Genomic DNA, 18,741 nt, shown 5'->3' with positions numbered 1-18,741 from the left:
TCCTCCTGGAACTTTTACGTATATCGCCGCGATACGCATCGTTAATGCGAAAACTTATGATCGCTGAAACTATTGGATGGTCCCGAGACATCTACGTGGAACATGTCTCGGGAATTAGACAGTACACGGTGTCCAGTACTGATACTATAGAGAATTATAACGACCATGGAGCCGTGGAATCGGATGGCGAGGCCCGGTAGCCCTCATCTCCTCGACCTACAGGAGCACCGGAATAGTCGAGCGCAATATATATACTCTGAAATAATCCATTCTCTCTATCTAGTCTGCTTACACATGTTTTATGTGCTTTTGGTGATTTATTTATTGCGTGCTCATTTTAAAACATCTCTGCCTTCCTCTCTTCTCTTTTCCGGTAAAATACTCAACGGTGCTCCTGATATTCATTTATATTCTGCTCGACTATTTACATATATTTTTATACCTACATTTACTTCCATTCTTTTATGTTTATACATCTATTTTAATCTTATTTATCTTATTTTTACATAAAGTATTATTGCTATTCTTGTTGCGCGTTTAGCTGAACGACAAACCAAAAGAAGATTAGTCGCCAGGGCTAGTAGCCCCTTCTTTTTACCAGCCAAATGATATGAAATCTACTCTATTTCCCATTCTATAACTTTCGACGCATGCAGTGTAAAATGTCCCTGCTGCATTAATTATTCCTATATTATATGAAGGGCTAGGCCCATAAATTGCGGAAAATAATGTATTACCTCAGGGACTCGTCCCGGAGGAAACATGTATTGAAAATAAAGCGCCTTTATCTGTTCTTATCAGCTTAATATCTGATACACTCCCCATTGGGGAGTCAGAATATTAATCTCATTTTTGGAATTGGTCGGACTCCGGGGCTTGCTCCGACTCCGACACGGGTCGCACCTGTATTGCATTACCGCAGGACGCGGCCCACACATACTACTATAAACATATTTTCTTTTCTATTTCTTTCTTTTAAATATTCTGACTCCTCTTCTCTTTTTCCTAGTCTTTTTTTGTATTTTTATTTTCTTTTATCCGCGATCGCGTTGGCTTTTCCAACGGCGGTGCGACTCGCTCAGCACAGCGGCGACTGACTGCGCGGTAAGTGGAGCTTGGGAGTCTGGTGGTGGTTTTTTGTAGTGTTGCGTACTGTAGAGTGGTGCCACCTGGAGCAGGCAAAGCGCTGTCGACTCCAGGCGGACTGTTTCGGTACATCGAAACCCTTTCGCGCCGTATCCGATTCCGGTGCGGCTTTGCTCGCGTTTGTTTTGTTTTGTCTCTATGTTTAGCTGTTATCCGTGAGAACGCTGGTCGTTTAAACCGATAACAGCTGTTTGTCCCACCAACCGACTTGCCGAAATCCACTTTTTGCTGTAGTTTTTGTGCTCCCGTATAGGCTAAATATAGACATTTAGACCGTTACGGGTAGACTTTATTCCATTATTCTAGCTATTTAGCTAGAAATTTTTCTATTTGCAGTAGAGTAATTAGCCTTTTTCCGATCAATTATCGAGGTACACGGGTCCCTTTACAACTTGTGTAACTCGATATTAACAGTCTAGTCCCCTGTGTGCGGTAATTTGCAGATTTAATTTGCAAATTATCGCGGAGAGCGACTCGCACGGTCGTCCTCGTTTCGTTCGTTTTGTTTTTATTCTTTTGATCTCAATCTAGTCACTAGATTAAGGTTTTATTTTATTTTATTTTATTTTATTATTCTGATTTATTTACTTTGCTTTTATTTATTTTCGTTTATTTATTTCCTTCTTTTTTTTATTTTCGCGACATATATACCATAAGTATATATACCCGTTTTTATTTGTTGATTTTATTTTCTCTCTATTCTAATTTGCTTTATTTTATTTTATTAATTTATTTTCTTAGTTCTAAGTTTTAAGTATTGACTGGGGAGTCCCTATTCTATATCAGTGCTGACGGTTTTACTATATTATTTTATTTTATTTTATTTTATTAGCTCATTTTATAGTCATATACTTATTTTATCTATTCTTTTTATTATTTATTAATTATATACCATGACGAGCCCTCAGCCGAGCTGCACTGCCAGGGGAAATGATGTGATAATTACGTTCCCCTTTCCCGAGACATTCCCCTGCCCCTTCTGCAATGTAGGGGTACCGTCAAATTGGATCCGGTCGGCCGTGTACCAGCGGCACGAGGACCTTGGGAAGCACTTGCGCATCCATCACCCTGGCGCAAGTAGAAAGTGGGTCTGCGGGGTGTGTTCCTTCACGGACAACAGTGTCTATGCACTGAAGAAAGTGAGGAAGCACCACGCGGACTCACATAAAGGTAGTGAAGAGCCTCGTGCTGCTGGGGCGCGGCCGTCGGTTAGCGCAAGTAGCAGCAACAGTAGCAGTAATAATAATGACGGCGGCAGTGCACCCCCGGCTGAGGGTGATTCAGCCGAGAAGCGACCCCAATCAGACGCGACACCGGTCGAGATGACGCAGAGGCCCTCTCCGTCCCCGATGGAAGCGGCAGGGACCACCACGGGTGGAGGCGCGCTCACGCGCGCCGCTAAAACTACCCTAACCAACTCCCGGACCACCGTGGCTGCCAAAACCAAGACTGCGCCGAAGAAGAAACCTGTAATTACTTCATCGGTGACGGGGAGAAACCTACTGACGGGCTGGGCCATAAAAACTGCGACAGCGACAAGGAAGAGCGGGATGCCGTCCAGCCCCGCCGATGGACGACCTCCATCCACGGGGAGTCCCGCCGCCCCGCCGACCGTGGACCTCACCACCCCACCAGCGGGGACCGGCGCCGCAAAGAGGACCAGCGGCGGGCCAGTGTCAATGAGGAGGCCAAGCGGGGGGGTAACTTCCACTGTAACCCCCCCACTAAAAGAGAAAGAGAAGAGCCCGGGGACGAACAGAAGAAGCACCCGGGCCACAACGGAGCCTCCTCAACCTGGCCCGTCCCAACGAACCGCCATCACCGCCACAAGAAAGGTGACACCCGCCGTCACGTATGCGGAAGTAACGAGGGGCACGTCGTCGACCACAACTACCATGACCACCAGGAGGATGACACGGGCAACCTCCCTCCCGCCCGTGTCAAGAGAAGTTGGAGCCGGGGGCGTATCCACAGCCCAAGCGCCCCCCACCAGGCCGGTGGTCGCGACGTGCACCTTCGCGACGGCGGGAACACTGACCCTGACGACGACCTCGGTCTATAGCAAACCAGTGGCCGTCGTCACCGTCGCAACAAGAAGGAGCGGGGGTGGAACCTCGCCGAGGGGGCTCAAGAAGAGGCTTCTAGAGGATACGGTGCTCCTGGAGTCCACGCCGACGACCAGGGCGCGGGCTGCCAGGGCAACCACGGAGCCACCTCGGACCCCCCCCAGGACAAGGAACGACGAAAGGAGGAGCCCGCCAACGGGAAGTGCGACGGTGAACGACATGGCCAACCAGAAGACGCCAAAGGAGCGCCCTGTGACGAGACGGAGTACCCGGGCGAAGACTATGTCGCCCGGGGAGACACAAGAGAAGAGAAGGGGGGACGGACCCGTCACCCTACCGTCCCCCACTACAGGGCGCACCGGGAGAAGAAATCTTCTCCCTGCTATAGCCGAGGCGTCGCCAGCTGTACCAGCGGCGCCGGTGGAGGAAATGAAGACTGGAGGAGGAGGAAGAAGAAGAAGAGGAACAAGAGGTAATGAAGATGAGGAGGACTGGCGGGACGTCACGCCGCGGATCACGAGGAGAAGGGCTGGGCGGCAGCAAGAGGAGGGAGCTTTGACGACCCCGTCACCGAAGACGCAGGCGCGGCAGCCACGGCAGCAACAACAGCAACGAGAAGAGGAAATGGCCCGGGAGCCACCCGTGGTAAGGTCCCCTACGGGGGCGGAGCAGGGGTCTCGGAGTAGGCCACTGACTGTCGATAGGGCTACTAGCCCTATCGACTTTAATAATAATTCTAGTCATTGTTCTTGTGATCGTCCTAGGTTAAGTATTATCGCCAGCAGCGCGACTAATTGCCCCGGGTCAAACCGGGGCTCTGTTTTCAGATCGAACGGGCTGAGCAGGGGGGGCCGAGGGGGCACCATTAACAGTATTAACAATAGAAGCACCCGCGAAACAACCGCACGAAGAGTACCCCCCAGGGGTCGGGCCCCACAGTCGCCCGCGACGCACCGGCGGGGGAGAGTGACGCCCCCAAATTCACCTGAGCGCCGGGGATCCCGGAGAGGGCGCGACCCGCGTCGGGACACACGGCTCCCTGATGCCGTCTCACACGCCGGCCGACTCGACGAACCGACCCTCGACACCGACCGACCCGAAGGGCTCCGTAGGAGCACGAGGGCAGCGATAGGTGTCGAAAGGGCAGGTCTCGCTGAGGAAGCCGAAACGGTGACGACGCTTCAGGCGCTGGAGGACTTCGCTGCGAAAGTGGCGGAGTTCTTCGTTAAGCATCGGGCCGTGGATACCGAACGGGCCGCAAATCCAGCCACCAGTGGGAGGGGTGGCCGGCCACGACCGGCTGCGAGGAGGGAAGGCGAGTCTCACCGTCCGAGGGACAGTTCGACGACGACCGGTACTCCTGCCGACCGCGAGGAATATGTTCGGGAGGCGACGCGCATTCAGCGCTTGTTCCGTGCGAACCGGAAGCGTGCGGTGCGGGAGGTCCTGAAAGGGTCCTCTCCACACTGTGAGGTGTCGAAGGACGTAGTCCAGCGACACTTCGCAGATATGTATGCTCTCCGGGATCGCGCGGGGCCCCTCCCGACTGTCCATTACGAGACAGCACAGGGGAGTGACGCTCTGGTGTCGACATGTACGGCCACCGCGGTGAGCCGCCGCCTGGACCGGATGAAGAAATCTTCTCCGGGTCCCGACGGCGTAACCTACGGTGATTTGCGCGATGCCGACCCAGGCGCCACGCTCCTAACGGCGTTATTTAACGCCTGTCTCAGGATGGAGCATATTCCGCGCGTTTGGAAGGAGTCAAACACCGTTCTTATTTATAAGAAGGGTGACCGGGATGACTTGTCCAACTGGAGACCACTCGCGATGGGTGATACTGTGCCGAAACTCTTCGCCGCTGTTATGGCCGACCGCCTCACTCACTGGGCCGTACAAAACCGACGGCTCTCACGAGGCCAGAAGGGCTTCCTGCCGTACGAGGGGTGCCTTGAGCACAACTTCGTGCTGCAGGAATGCATCGCCGACGCCCGGAGGAAGAAGGGGGAACTGGTGGTGGCGTGGCTGGATCTTTCCAATGCCTTTGGATCGATCCCGCACGCCACTATCCTGGAGTCGCTCTCCAACGCCGGGGTGCCGCGGGCGATGACAAATATCGTCGCCAGTATGTATACAGACTGCGCGACGAGGGTCCGTACCGCTGAGGGGTACACTGATAGAATCCCAATAAGATCGGGAGTAAAGCAGGGCTGCCCCCTTAGCCCCATACTGTTCAACCTGGCACTAGAGCCAGTAATCCGCGTAGCCGAGGACTCCACTTTAGGATACAAGATCGCGGGGGAAAGAATCGTGGAGCTCGCCTACGCGGACGACATCGCGCTGTTGGCGGAATGCGAAGAGGAGATGAGGAGCATTCTACGACAAATAGAGAGTATCGCAGCCAACCTGGGTCTCGCCTTCAATGCAAAGAAGTGTGCCACCCTGCACATCAGAGGCCGGGACGACATACTGGACACCGTGTACCGTATCCAGGAGGAGCCCGTTCCGGCTCTGGAAAAAGGTGAGTCTTACCAACACCTAGGGATCCCAACCGGGGTTCAGCTCGATCAGACGCCCTACACCACGATCCGAGGCGTGTTAGAGGATCTGGGCGCGCTGGACCGATCACTCCTTGCCCCCTGGCAGAAAGTCGAGGCGTTGGCGACATTTATTGTCCCGCGTCTCGATTTCCTGCTGAGGGGAGCCAATATGCGGCGAACGATCCTGTCGGAGCTTGACAAGGCTATCAAGCGAACGGTTAAGCTATGGCTCCACTTGCCCCAGCGCGCTAGCCCGGAGGTAGTCCACATTCCCCCGTCACTGGGAGGATGTGGACTCCCTCCGATAGCAGACCTCGCTGAGGTCACGGCCGTGGCCCACGCATTCAGGATGCTGAATGCTAAGGACCCGGTCGTGGCTCGTATCGCGAGGTCCACGCTGGAAGCTGCCGCGAGCGAGAAGCTTCGTCGAGCTCCGGCTGATCGGGATCTTGCCCAGTACCTGTCGGGCTCTTTGGCCGGGGACTGGTCAAGACCAACGACTGGTCGTTCGTCGTTTTGGTCGAGGGTGCGGTCCGTCGCGCTGAGATCCGGAGCGCGTCTCGGTTTTCGCTGGGAGTGGTGCGATGATCGAGCTGAACTCGCGATTGTCATGGAATCCCGAAACGGACGTCGGGTAGTCGTGCCGCCTCTTGCCAAGGCACATGTCATCACCAGGATGAGGGCTGCAGTGACGGAGCACTACGTGTCCTCGCTTCTTCGGAAGCCGGACCAAGGTAAGGTTTTCCAGGCAACCACCCAACATGCGGCGAGCAATCGCTTCATGAGGGGTGGCGCGTTTATCCGCTTTGCTGATTGGAGGTTTATCCATCGCGCCCGCCTCGACGTGCTCCCGTTAAACGGAGCCCGTCGATGGGGGAGCGATGATAAGCGCTGCAGGCGATGCGGATACACGCTGGAAAGCCTTCCTCATGTGCTCTGTCACTGCGGTCCTCATTCTGCCGCCAGGCAGAGACGGCACGACAACCTCGTTCTGAGGTTGAGTAAGGCGATCCGGCTTCCCGGTGAGATCCGGATCAACAGGCGTGTCCCCGGGGCGACAGGAGAGTCTTCGGCGCTTCGCCCGGACATCGTGGTCACGCACGAAGCGTCGAAGACCATTGTACTGGTCGATGTAGCCGTGCCCTTCGAAAATACGATGCAGGCCATCGTAGATGCAAGGTTTGACAAAATTAACAAATACCAGCAACTAGCTGATTCTTTGAAAGGGCGCGGCTACAAAGTGTATTTAGATGCCTTCATTGTGGGCGCCCTGGGCGCCTGGGATCCGGGGAACGAGTTCCTCCTGGAATTACTTAGAATTTCACCGCGATACGCATCCTTGATGCGAAAACTTATGGTAACCGAAACAATCGCGTGGTCCCGGGACATGTATGTTGAGCATGTCTCGGGCATTAGACAGTACACGGTGTCCAGTACCGATAATACTAGAGTTAATGCTGATATAGAGGGCGAGGCCCGGGAACCCTCATCTCCTCGAACATGAAGAACACCGACCAAATATCGCTCCATTTACATACCCATCATTTATTTATTATCCAGCTACTATTTTACTATTAATATGAAACGTGTGTCGGTGTTCCTCATGCTAATGCTAAGTGTACTTATGTTCTATCTATTTATTTTCTCATATTCCCATATTCCTTTTTTTCTTTTTTTTTTTCTCTTTATTCTACTCCAAGTACACTTACATTAATTCTTGCTCAGCCACCACATTTACCTCTACATGCTGACTGAAATTTATATTTATATTCTTTTTTATTTTACAATCTATATTTTATATATTTTTATTTTTTTTTATTTTATATATCTATATATTTATATTGAGGCTTTTTCTAGCGCAAATATTGGGCGACTGAGAATGCAAAGAAGTCCCGCTGCCAGGGCCACTTGCCCCTTCTTTATTATTATTCTAATTATGATCTGGCATATTGAGGATCCGCGACGCATGCAGCGGGTGTTGGCCCCGCTGCATTAAACCTACATCTTTTTATATTATATTAAGGGCCAGGCCCACATATTGTGAACAATGATGTATCACCTCAGGGACTTGTCCCTGAGGAAACATATTTTGAAAATAAAAGCGCTTTATCTGTTCTTATCAGCTTAATATCTGATACACTCCCCATTGGGGAGTCAGAATATTAATCTCATTTTTGGAATTGGTCGGACTCCGGGGCTTGCTCCGACTCCGACACGGGTCGTACCTGCCTTGCAGTGCCGCAGGACGCGGCCCACATATACTACTCTAAACACATTGTATTCTTCTTTCTTTCTAAAAATATTCTGACTCCTCTTTTCTATTCTAGTCTAGTGCTTTTTTTTATTTTCTTTTATCCGCGATCGCGCTCGCGTCTGGCTTTTCCAACGGCGGTGCGACTCGCTCAGCACAGCGGCGACTGACTGCGCGGTAAGTGGAGCTTGGGAATCTGGTGGTGGTTTTGCGTAGTGTAGCGTTACTGTAGAGTGGTGCCACCTGGAGCAGGCAAAGCGCTGTCGACTCCAGGCGGACTGTTTCGATACATCGAAACCCTTTCGCGCCGTATCCGATTCCGGTGCGGCTTTGCTCGCGTTTGTTTTGTTTTGATTCCATGTTTAGCTGTTATCCGTGAGAACGCTGGTCGTTTAAACCGATAACAGCTGTTGTTCCACTAACCGACTTTCCGAAATCCACTTTTTGCTGTAGTTTTTGTGCTCCCGTATAGGCTAAATATAGATATTTAGACCGTTACGGGTAGACTTTATTCCATTATTCTAGCTATTTAGCTAGAAATTTTTCTATTTGCAGTAGAGTAATTAGCTTTTCTCCGATCAATTATCGAGGTACACGGGTCCCTTTACAACTTGTGTAACTCGATATCCACAGTTTAGTCCCCTGTGTGCGGTAATTTGCAGATTTAATTTGCAAATTATCGCGGAGAGCGACTCGCACGGTCGTCCTTTCGTTTCGTTCGTTTTTGCTTCTTTTATTTTTCGATCTAATCTAGTCACTAGATTAAGGTTTTTATCTTTTATTTCTTTTTTATTTATTTTGATTTTACTTTTGTTTTATTTATTTTCTTTTATTTTATTTTTATCTTCGCGACGTATATACCTATCATTTAGGTATATATTCCCGTTTTATTCCTCGATTTTAGTTCTCTTTCTTTTATCTTATTTTACTTCTTTACTTTATTTTACCTATTTATTCTCTAGCACTAGGTTTTAACCACTGACTCGGGAGTCCCTGCATTTTATATTAGTATTTATCGTTCTATTTTACTTAATTGACTATTCTATTTTATTGATTTATTTATTTATTTATTCTATTATATATATATATTAACATGACTTCGACAACGAACCCCCAGCCGAGTTGCACCGCCCGGGGCAACGAAGTCATTATAACCTTCCCCCCACCAGAAACCTTTCCGTGCCCCTTCTGTAATGAAGGGGCACCCCCGTCCCGAATGAGGGTGGCCGTGTACCAGCGGCACGAGGACCTTGGCAAGCATCTGCGTCTCCACCATCATGGCGCTAGCAGAAGGTGGGTCTGCGGGGTATGCTTCTTCACCGACGACAGTGCTTATGCGCTGAAGAAGGTGAGGAAGCACCACGCAGACTCCCATGCGAATAGTGCGGTGCCTCGTGCCGCTGGGACGCGGTCATCTGCCCCAGCGGGGAGAACCAGCGGCGGTGCACTCTCGACTGGGGGGGATTCAGCCGAGGAGCGACCCACCGACGCGGCTATAGCCGAGCTGACGCAGAGGCCCTCTCCGCCCCCGATGAAAGCGGCAGGGACTGCCACGTGTGGAGGCGCGCTAACGCGCGCCGCTAAAGCTACCCTAACCAACTTCCGGACCACCGTGGCTGCCAAAACAAGGACTGCGCCGAAAAAGAAGCCCACGATCACTGCTTCGGTGACGGGGAGAAATCTTTTGACGGGCTGGGCAATCAAGAAAACTGCGACAGCGACAACGACGACCATCAGAAAGAGCGGGACGCCGTCTAGCCCCGCCGATGGACGACCTCCGTCTACGGGGAGTCCCGCCACCCCGCCGACCATTGACCTGACTACACCGCCAGCGGGGACCGGCGCCGCTAAGAGGACCAGCGGCGGGCCAGCGTCAATGAGGAGGCCAAGTGGGGGGGTAACCTCCACCCTAACCCCTCCACTAAAAGTGAAGGAAAAGAGCCCGGGGACGAAGAGAAGGAGCACCCGGGCCACAACGGAGCCTCCTCAACCTGGCCCGCCCCAACGAACCATCACCGCTGCAAGGAAGGTGACCCCCGCCGTCACGTATGCAGAAGTGACTAGGGGCACGTCGACCGTCACTACAACGATGACCACCCGGAGGATGGCACGGGCAACCTCCCTCCCGCCCGTATCGAAACAAGAGGAAGCCGGGGGCGCATCCACCACCCAAGCGCCCCCCACCAGGCCAGTGACGGCGACGTGCACTTTCGCGACGGCGGGGACACTGACCTTAACGACGACCTCGGTTTATAGCAAACCGGTGGCCGTCGTCACCGTCGCCACAAGAAGGAGCGGGGGGGGAGCCTCACCGAGGGGGATCAAGAAAAGGATTCAAGAGGACACGGTGCTCCTGGAGTCCGCGCCGACGACCAGAGCGCGGGCTGCCAGGGCAACCACAGAGCCCCCTCGGACCCCCCCCAGGACAAGACAGGCGACCAAGATGAGGAAGAGCCCACCAACATCCATGGGCTCTGCGACGGTGAACGACGTGGCCACCTCAAGGACACCAGAAGAGCGCCCTGTAACAAGGAGAAGCACCCGGGCGAAAACTCTATCGCCCGGGTCGACACAAGAGAAGACGACGAGGGGGGACGGACCTACCACCCTACCGTCCCCCACTACAGGGCGCCCCGGGAGGAGGTTGATCCTCCCAGCTATAGCCGAGGCGTCGCCAGCGGTCACTGCGGCGCCGGATAAGGAAAAGGATAAAGAAAAGGAAAAGGAGAAGGAAAGAAGACTAGGGGAGGAAGAGGATGTAGGGGGCTGGCGGGACGTCGTGCCGTGGAAAACGAGGAGAAGGGCTGGACGGCAGGAAGAGGAGGGAGTTATGACGACCCCGCCACCGAAGACGCCGACGCGGCAGCCACGGCAACATGTACAAGAAGAGGAAGTGGTCCGGGAGCCACTCGTGGTAAGGACCCCTACGGGGGCAAAACAGGGGCCTCCAAGCAGGCCACTGACTATCGATAGGGCTACTAGTCCTATCGATTTTAACAATAATTCTAGTCAATGTGATTGTGATCGTCCTAGAATAAGTAACGTCGCCAGCAGTGTGACTAATTGCCCCGGGTCAAACCGGGGCTCTGTTTTCAGCACGAATGGGCAGAGCAGGAGGGGCCGAGGGGGAACCAGTAACACGAGAACCCGCGAACAGATTACAGGAGGAGTACCCCCCAGAGGTCGGGCCCCACGGACGCCCGCGACGCACCGGCGAGGGACAGTGACCCCCCCGCCTTCACCTGAGCGCCGGGGATCCCGGAGAGGGCGCGACCCGCATCGGGACACACGGCTCCCTGATGCCGTCCCACACGCCGGCCGACCCGACGAACCAACCCGCGGTGCCGACCGACCCGAAGTGCTCCGTAGGAGCACGAGGGCAGCGATAGGCATCGAAAGGGCAGGTCTCGTTGAGGAAGCCGAAACGGTGGCGACGCTTCAGGCGCTGGAGGACTTCGCTGCGAAAGTGGCGGAGTTCTTCGTTAAGCATCGGGCCGTGGATACCGAGCGGGCCGCAAATTCAGCCACCAGTGGGAGGGGTGGCCGGCCACAAGCGGCTGCGAGGAGGGAGGGTGAGTCTCGCCGTCCGAGGGACAGCTCGACGACGACCGGTACTCCTACCAACCGCGAGGAATATGTTCGGGAGGCGACGCGCATCCAGCGCTTGTTCCGTGCGAACCGGAAGCGTGCGGTGCGGGAGGTCCTGAAAGGGTCCTCCCCACACTGTGAAGTGTCGAAGGACGTAGTCCAGCGACACTTCGCAGAAATGTACGCTCCTCGGGATCGTGCGGGGCCCCTCCCGACTATCCATTACGAGACAGCACAGGAATGTGACGCTCTGGTGTCGGCATGTACGGCCGCCGAGGTGAGTCGCCGCCTGGACCGGATGAAGAAATCTTCTCCGGGTCCCGACGGCGTAACCTACGGTGATTTGCGCGATGTCGACCCAGGCGCCACGCTCTTAACGGCGTTGTTTAACGCCTGTCTCAAGATGGAGCATATTCCGCGCGTCTGGAAGGAGTCCAACACCGTTCTTATTCATAAGAAGGGTGACCGGGATGACTTGTCGAACTGGAGACCTCTCGCGATGGGCGATACCCTGCCCAAACTCTTCGCCGCTGTTATGGCCGACCGCCTCACTCACTGGGCCGTACTTAACCGACGGCTCTCACGAGGCCAAAAGGGCTTCCTGCCGTACGAGGGGTGCCTTGAGCATAACTTCGTGCTGCAGGAATGCATCGCCGACGCTCGGAGGAAGAAAGGGGAACTGGTGGTGGCGTGGCTGGATCTTTCCAATGCTTTTGGATCGATCCCGCACGCCACTATCCTGGAGTCGCTCTCCAACGCCGGGGCACCGCGGGCGATCACAAATATCGTCGCCAGTCTGTACACAGACTGTGCGACGAGGGTCCGCACCTCTGAGGGATACACGGAAAGAATCCCCATTCAATCAGGGGTAAAACAGGGATGCCCCCTCAGCCCCATCCTGTTCAATCTCGCAATTGAGCCCCTACTCCGCGTAGCCGAGGAATCGACCGGTGGCTACGAGATCGCGGGTGAAACGGTCGATGAGCTTGCCTACGCGGATGATCTCACGCTGCTGGCGACATACGAGGAGGAGATGAGGGATATGCTGCACAACGTTGAAGTTACTGCCAACAACTTGGGTCTCGCCTTCAACGCGAAGAAATGTGCAACTCTGCATTTACGAGGCCGGGACGACGTACTGAACACCGTGTACTGTATCCAGGAGGAACCCGTTCCGGCTCTGGGAAAAGGTGAGCCCTACCAGCATCTAGGGGTCCCAACCGGGGTTCAGCTCGATCAGACGCCCTACACCACGATCCGTGGCGTGTTAGAGGACCTGGGCGCGGTGGACCAGTCACTGCTCGCCCCCTGGCAGAAGATCGAGACGGTGGCGACATTCATTGTCCCTCGTCTCGATTTCTTGCTGAGGGGAGCCAACATGCGGCGAATGGCCCTGTCGGAGCTCGACAAAGCTATCAAGCGGACGGTCAAGCTATGGCTTAACCTGCCCCAGCGGGCTAGCCCGGAGGTGGTCCACATTCCCCCGTCACTGGGAGGATGTGGACTCCCCCCGATAGCCGACCTCGCGGAGGTTACGGCCGTGGCTCACGCATTCAGGATGCTGAATGCGGGTGACACGGTCGTGGCTAACATCGCGAGGTACTCGCTGGAAGCTGCCGCGAGCGAGAAGCTTTGCCGGGCTCCGACTGGTCGGGATCTTGCCCAGTACCTGTCGGGCTCTTTGGCCGGGGACTGGTCAAGACCAACGACGGGTCGTTCGTCGTTCTGGTCGAGGGTGCGATCCGCTGCGCTGAGGTCTGGAGCGCGTCTCGGTTTTCGCTGGGAGTGGTGCGATGATCGGGCTGAACTCGCGGTTGTGATGGAGTCCCGAAATGGACGTCGGGTGGTCGTGCCGCCTCAAGCCAAGGCACACGTCATCACCAGGATGAGGGCCGCAGTGGCGGAGCGCTACCTGTCCTCGCTTCTTCGGAAGTCGGACCAGGGAAAGGTTTTCCAGGCAACCACCCAACATGCGGCGAGCAATCGCTTCATGAGGGGTGGTGCGTTTATCCGCTTCGCTGATTGGAGGTTTATTCATCGCGCCCGCCTCGACGTGCTCCCGTTAAACGGAGCCCGTCGATGGGGGAGCGATGATAAGCGCTGCAGGCGATGCGGATACACGCTGGAAAGCCTTCCTCATGTGCTCTGCCACTGCGGCCCTCATTCTGCCGCCAGGCAGAGACGGCACGACAACCTCGTCCTGAGGCTGAGTAGGGCGATCCGGCTCCCCGGTGAGATCCGGGTCAATAGGCGTGTTCCCGGGGCGTCAGGAGTGTCTTCGGCGCTTCGCCCGGACATTGTAGTCACGCACGAAGCGTCGAAGACCATAGTTCTGGTCGATGTAGCCGTGCCCTTTGAAAATACGATGCAGGCCATCGTAGACGCACGCACAGAGAAAATTAATAAATACAAAAATCTCGCAGATTCTCTGAAAGGGCGCGGCTACAAAGTTTACTTAGATGCATTCATCGTGGGCGCCCTGGGCGCCTGGGATCCGGGGAGCGAGTTCCTCCTGGAACTACTCAGAATTTCACCGCGATACGCGTCTTTAATGCGCAAACTCATGATTGCAGAAACAATCGCGTGGTCCCGAGACATATACGTCGAACATGTCTCGGGCATTAGACAGTACACGGTGTCCAGTACTGAAAACCATAATGAAAACCATAATAATAGCAACAGGGTCAACGTCGACGAACTGGAAGGCGAGGCCCGCGTACCCTCATCTCCTCCCCACGTCTGAACACCGAGAGTAAAGTACGCGCAATATGCCTTGTCTTTTTCTCTTCTTTTAGTTTTCTTTTCTTTCTTCTTATTCTTCTATTCTTATTATATTTATTTTGTCAACCCATTCAGCCTAGGCTCTACTCGGTGTTCTTATCGGTGTTACTTCTCTCTATTCTACCTGCGCTACTTATGTCCCTGCTATTTCCTTATACATGTGCATCTATATCTATTTTTTTACATCTATTTTTTATTTATATCTATTCGCATGCACCTGTGCATAACTAATAATTATACTAACAAAGAAGACATAAGCGGGCCAATAGCTCCTTCTTTTCAATATTTAAATGGCGAACCTCGCACGATATGTTAAACGTGACGCATGCAACGGGAAAATGTTCCCGCTGCATTAGACTATTCGTTTCCTATCTATTGCCATCTGAAGGGCTACGCCCTAGACTGTTGTTTATGTACCCCCCCAGAGGCTCGCCTCTGGGGAAACATTAATTGTTAAAATAAAGCGCAATTATCTGTTCTTATCAGCTTAATATCTGATACACTCCCCATTGGGGAGTCAGAATATTAATCTCATTTTTGAAAACGGTCGGATTTCGGAGCTTGCTCCGACTCCGACACGGGTCGCACCTGTATTGCATTACCGCAGGACGCGGCCCACACATACTACTATAAGCATATTTTCTTTTCTATTTCTTTCTTTTAAATATTCTGACTCCTCTTCTCTTTTTCCTAGTCTTTTTTTGTATTTTTATTTTCTTTCATCCGCGATCGCGTTGGCTTTTCCAACGGCGGTGCGACTCGCTCAGCACAGCGGCGACTGACTGCGCGGTAGGTAAGTGGAGCTTGGGAGTCTGGTGGTGGTTTCTCGTAGTGTAGCGTACTGTAGAGTGGTGCCACCTGGAGCAGGCAAAGCGCTGTCGACTCCAGGCGGACTGTTTCGATATATCGAAACCCTTTCGCGCCGTATCCGATTCCGGTGCGGCTTTGCTCGCGTTTGCTTTGTTTTGATTATATGTTTAGCTGTTATCCGTGAGAACGCTGGTCGTTTAAACCGATAACAGCTGTTTGCCCCACTAACCGACTTGCCGAAATCCACTTTTTGCTGTAGTTTTTGTGCTCCCGTATAGGCTAAATATAGATATTTAGACCGTTACGGGCAGACTTTATTCTATTATTCTAGCTATTTAGCTAGAAATTTTTCTATTTGCAGTAGATTAATCATTCTTTTTCCGATAATTATCGAGGTACACGGGTCCCTTTACAACTTGTGTAACTCGATATTAACAGTCTAGTCCCCTGTGTGCGGTAATTTGCAGATTTAATTTGCAAATTATCGCGGAGAGCGACTCGCACGGTCGTCCTCGTTTCGTTCGTTTTGTTTTTATTCTTTTGATCTCAATCTAGTCACTAGATTAAGGTTTTCTTTTATTATTTTGATTTATTTATTTTACTTTTATTTTTATTTATTTTCGTTTATTTATTTCCTTTCTTTTTATTTCCGCGACGTATATACCATAGGTATATATACCCGTTTTTGTTTTTATTTGTTGATTTTATTTTCTTTCTATTTTATTTTCGTTATTTTATTTTATCTATTTATTCTCTTAGTTTTAAGTTTTAATTATTGACTGGGGAGTCCCTACACTTTTTCTTTTTTAATCAACTGACTATTACTCGATTTTATACATTTATTTATTTATTTTACTATTTATTTTATTTTAATATGAGTAATGCGACGAGCCCTCAGCCGAGCTGCACTGCCAGGGGAAATGACGTTGTAATAACATTTCCCTTCCCCGAGACATTCCCCTGCCCCTTCTGCAACGTAGGGGTGCCGTCCAACTGGATCCGGTCGGCCGTGTACCAGCGGCACGAGGACCTGGGGAAGCATTTGCGCATCCACCATCCCAGCGCAAAAAGAAAGTGGGTCTGCGGGGTGTGTTCCTTCACAGACGACAGTGTATACGCACTGAAGAAAGTGAGGAAACACCACGCAGACTCACACAAAAGTAGTGCAGAGCCTCGTGCCGCTGGGGCGCGGCCGCCGGCCAGCACAAGCAGTAGTAGTAGTAGAAATGATAATGACGGCGGCAGTGCAACCCCGGCTGAGGGTGATTCAGCCGAGAAGCGACCCCAATCAGACGCGACACCGGTCGAGATGACGCAGAGGCCCTCTCCGTCCCCGATGGAAGCGGCAGGGACCACCACGGGTGGAGGCGCGCTCACGCGCGCCGCTAAAACTACCCTAACCAACTCCCGGACCACCGTGGCTGCCAAAACCAAGACTGCGCCGAAGAAGAAACCTGTAATTACTTCATCGGTGACGGGGAGAAACCTACTGACGGGCTGGGCTATTAAGAAGACAGCGACAACAACCACTAGGAAGAGCGGGACGCCGTCCAGCCCCGCCGATGGACGACCTCCATCCACGGGGAGTCCCGCCGCCCCGCCGACCGTGGACCTCACCACCCCACCAGCGGGGACCGGCGCCGCAAAGAGGACCAGCGGCGGGCCAGTGTCAATGAGGAGGCCAAGCGGGGGAGTAACTTCCACCTTAACCCCCCCTCTAAAAGAGAAGAAAAAGAGCCCGGGGGCGAACAGAAGAAACACCCGGGCCACCACGGAGCCTCCCCAACCTGGCCCGCCCCAACGAACCGCCATCATCGTCACGAGGAAGGTGACACCCGCCGTCACGTATGCGGAAGTAACGAGGAGCACGTCGTCGACCACAACCACTATGACCACGAGGAGGATGACACGGGCAACCTCCCTCCCGCCCGTGTCAAGAGAAGATGGATCTGGGGGCGCATCGACAGCCCAAGCGCCCCCCACCAGGCCGGTGGTCGCGACGTGCACCTTCGTGACGGCGGGAACACTGACCCTGACGACGACCTCGGTCTATAGCAAACCGGTGGCCGTCATCACCGTCGCAACAAGAAGGAGCGGGGGGGGAACCTCGCCGAGGGGGCTCAAGAAGAGGATTCAAGAGGATACGGTGCTCCTGGAGTCCGCGCCGATGACCAGGGCGCGGGCTGCCAGGGCAACCACGGAGCCACCTCGGACCCCCCCCAGGACAAGGAACGGGGAAAGGAGGAGCCCGCCAATGGGAAGTGCGACGGTGAGCGACATGGCCAACCAGAAGACGCCAGAGGAGCGCCCTGTGATGAGAAGGAGTACCCGGGCGAAGACTATGTCGCCCGGGGTGACACGAGAGAAGGTGAGGGGGGACGGACCTACCACCTTACCGTCCCCCAATACAGGGCGCATCGGGAGAAGAAATCTTCTCCCTGCTATAGCCGAGGCGTCGCCAGCGGTACCAGCGGCGCCGGTGGAGGAAATGAAGAGTGGAGGAGGAGGAGGAAGAAGAAGAGGAACAAGAGGTAATGAAGATGAGGAGGACTGGCGGGACGTCACGCCGCGGATCACGAGGAGAAGGGCTGGGCGGCAGCAAGAGGAGGGAGCTTTGACGACCCCGTCACCGAAGACGCAGGCGCGGCAGCCACGGCAGCAACAACAGCAACGAGAAGAGGAAATGGCCCGGGAGCCACCCGTGGTAAGGTCCCCTACGGGGGCGGAGCAGGGGTCTCGGAGTAGGCCACTGACTGTCGATAGGGCTACTAGCCCTATCGACTTTAATAATAATTCTAGTCATTGTTCTTGTGATCGTCCTAGGTTAAGTATTATCGCCAGCAGCGCGACTAATTGCCCCGGGTCAAACCGGGGCTCTGTTTTCAGATCGAACGGGCTGAGCAGGGGGGGCCGAGGGGGCACCATTAACAGTATTAACACTAGAAGCACCCGCGAAACAACCGCACGACGAGTACCCCCTAGGGGTCGGGCCCCACAGTCGCCCGCGACGCACCGGCGGGGGAGAGTGACGCCCCCAAATTCACCTGAGCGCCGGGGATCCCGGAGAGGGCGCGACCCGCGTCGGGACACACGGCTCCCTGATGCCGTCTCACACGCCGGCCGACTCGACGAACCGACCCTCGACACCGACCGACCCGAAGGGCTCCGTAGGAGCACGAGGGCAGCGATAGGTGTCGAAAGGGCAGGTCTCGCTGAGGAAGCCGAAACGGTGACGACGCTTCAGGCGCTGGAGGACTTCGCTGCGAAAGTGGCGGAGTTCTTCGTTAAGCATCGGGTCGTGGATACCGAACGGGCCGCAAATCCAGCCACCAGTGGGAGGGGTGGCCGGCCACGACCGGCTGCGAGGAGGGAAGGCGAGTCTCACCGTCCGAGGGACAGTTCGACGACGACCGGTACTCCTGCCAACCGCGAGGAATATGTTCGGGAGGCGACGCGCATTCAGCGCTTGTTCCGTGCGAACCGGAAGCGTGCGGTGCGGGAGGTCCTGAAAGGGTCCTCTCCACACTGTGAGGTGTCGAAGGACGTAGTCCAGCGACAC

At 54.0% G+C, this 18,741-nt stretch overlaps 1 non-coding gene and 2 pseudogenes across 1 annotated transcript; all 3 read left to right on the top strand.

Annotated features, from left to right (window-relative positions):
* Positions 1 to 762: 762 nt before the first annotated feature.
* On the top strand, positions 763 to 939 carry LOC143305375 (U2 spliceosomal RNA; annotated as a pseudogene).
* Positions 940 to 7,836: 6,897 nt separating this feature from the next.
* Positions 7,837 to 8,013, top strand: LOC117606376 (U2 spliceosomal RNA; annotated as a pseudogene).
* Positions 8,014 to 14,800: 6,787 nt separating this feature from the next.
* LOC117606381 (U2 spliceosomal RNA) lies at positions 14,801 to 14,996 on the top strand. The gene has a single exon (XR_013062254.1). It is a non-coding gene; the product is annotated as a U2 spliceosomal RNA (small nuclear RNA).
* The last annotated feature ends 3,745 nt before the right edge of the window (positions 14,997 to 18,741 follow it).

This window comes from Osmia lignaria, chromosome 1 (genome assembly GCF_051020975.1).
Source record: "Osmia lignaria lignaria isolate PbOS001 chromosome 1, iyOsmLign1, whole genome shotgun sequence".
In the NCBI taxonomy this organism is placed as follows: domain Eukaryota; kingdom Metazoa; phylum Arthropoda; class Insecta; order Hymenoptera; family Megachilidae; genus Osmia; species Osmia lignaria.
This window is presented reverse-complemented; position numbering and strand designations above follow the sequence as displayed.